The 2,308-nt window shown below is 43.4% G+C and overlaps 1 long non-coding RNA gene across 1 annotated transcript in view; it reads left to right on the forward strand.

Moving 5' to 3' along the window:
- The first annotated feature begins 1,597 nt into the window (after nucleotides 1-1,597).
- Nucleotides 1,598-2,308, forward strand: part of LOC112450422 — a 1,695-nt gene continuing 984 nt past the window's right edge. Inside the window, exon 1 of the long non-coding RNA XR_003039053.2 lies at nucleotides 1,598-2,284. This is a non-coding gene — a long non-coding RNA (uncharacterized LOC112450422). The remainder of the gene's footprint in view (nucleotides 2,285-2,308) is intronic.

Consider the following 2,308-nt stretch of genomic DNA (forward strand, 5'->3'; position numbering starts at 1 on the left):
AATTTATTGTGCCTAATGAGAGGCGCAGAATCACATTTGGGTGCTTTACTTAGGTGAGATCAGTGCACTGCTACATGTTCATGTTGTGGGAAGCTTCTTTATTCCTGTGACAGAGGTTTAGGTAGAGATGTCGGCCTACCACAGATACATATGTATATGTCATTCTGTTCTTCATTTATATACCATATATATATGATTATATATGTTTGTGCTTGCGTCTGTGTGTGTTGAGAACTTTAAGAACAAATAATCCTTCATTAGCACCCTCAATAAAATGCTTAGCACCCCCTTAGCACCTGCAGAAAAAAATCTCTGGAGCCGCCCCTGCTTCCAGCTAAAATCTGCTTCAGCACACTCGCTCAACTTTTGTCTTCTTATGCTACTTTCAGTTCTCAGCTACCATTCAGCCAGTTTTAGCTTTTAGCTACTTTTAGCTTTCTGCTATGTTTAACTCTAGCCTTTTTTTTTAGTTTTACCTTTTACCTTTAGTGTTTTGCTCCTTTTTATGTTCTACCTAACCTTTTGCTACTTTTAGCTTTTAGCTGTTCCTTTGCTGCTTTAGGCGAGCATTGCGCTACTTTTAGGGTTTAGACAGCGTTCGGCTTCTTTGAGCTTTAATGGCTCAGTTTCAGCTTCCTCATTAGGACTGCATCTTCACATAAAATGACTTTTATTTAGTTTCATTTAAAAACGTCCAGCCTCAAATCAACGACTTTGAGATTATTTTACAAAAAGAAATTAGGAGCAAATCTCATTTTAATTTGCTCCGTAGCTGCTTCACTCTAAAATAGAATTAAAAAATAAAAGCTGATAAGAAATTTGTTTCCATGTCTTAATAAGTGTTTATATATTAAGCTAACAGTAGTTTGACAAATTAAAGACCTCATGCGACTTATAAGAATGCATATCGCCCGCCACCTTTACGCCAGGGTTTAGGACAATCTCATGTGGTCAGTCAAAGCTCAGAGTATGTGTTCAGAAGGACTCTCAGCTTCTACCACAACCAGTTTTACATCAATATCTGTAAAACTGGCTGAGTTAGAGCCATGTTTCTGTTTTCTGTGGTGGCCATCTTGAATTAGATTTAGGTTAATAAGTTGTAGATCAGTGGTCTCCAACCCTGGTCCTCGAGGGACACTATCCTGCATGTGTTACTTGTTTCCCTGCTCCAACACACCTGATTCAGTGGTTAAATTACCTCTTCGTGTTTTGTAGAAGCCTGTTAATCACCCATTGATTCAAATCAAGTGTGTTGGAGCAGAGAAACAAGTAAAACATGCAGGATGGTGGCCCTCGAGGACCAGGATTGGAGACCATTGTTGGAGATCTACACCCAATGATTATTTTTTTGAGAAACTAATCAAAACTCATCTATTGGTTTATGAAATATTTTGCTAACCCAACTGACAAGCAAACACACATGGGCAAAAAAACCTTAGCTCTCTTTTGTGTGTGATAAAAACACATTTTGTAATCTTTATTCTGAGGTTGTTTTAGTGCTGATGAGTTACTTCTCTCAAACCACCACAAGAGGGCAGTGTGTCACTGTAGCACGGAGGCGAGGAGGGGGGCCAATCAGGTGAGTTCTCCTCAAGGTCAGCCTCACACATAATGATATTAAAGTTCAGACAGGTAATAAGACACTAAATATACCACTCAGGAGCACAAACCCCTTCACCGTGAGGCAAAACTGTGACAGAAATCATCTGTGATGATGCAAACGGGTGTCGTCCACAGTCGTCCAGAAAAGGTATGTCTGTTTACCCGGCTCCTACCACGGATTACTGTAGTACTACCGGATCCTTTGTGTGATTTTGTAAACAACTGCCTCAGAGACCGAGCAGCTGAGTCGCTCACTCGGAACGCCACCGTGCTGCCTGTGATTCTGCTTTCCTAATTCCAATCACATCAGCAGGGACTGAGGGTGCTGCTGGCAGCGGGAAGGAAGGAAGGCGAGGGACATCGTTATTAATAAGCCTCTCACCCTCACCCTCACACAGAGACAAGCACAGCAGACAGTGTCTCAGGGAATGGCAGAAATAGGAGTTGGTCTGTCTGTCTTTAGCCAGGGCTGCAGTGGCTGCACCGTTTGCTCTCATGCTGACACACACACCATCCACAAGGAAGGGATCTGAGCTGTGGAGGAGCTGAGTTTGCCGCACACATACACACACACACACACTAAACCCCTGAGCCCCCATTGGTTGTCGTCTCTCCACCCCACCACGGGAGTCTCTGAGGGGTCTGCTGCAGCACTCTGCTTCAGGGGCCTGGAAACGCTGGAGTGAGTCCCCCCCCCACCCCCACC

This window comes from Kryptolebias marmoratus, linkage group LG1 (assembly GCF_001649575.2).
Source record: "Kryptolebias marmoratus isolate JLee-2015 linkage group LG1, ASM164957v2, whole genome shotgun sequence".
NCBI classification, from domain to species: domain Eukaryota; kingdom Metazoa; phylum Chordata; class Actinopteri; order Cyprinodontiformes; family Rivulidae; genus Kryptolebias; species Kryptolebias marmoratus.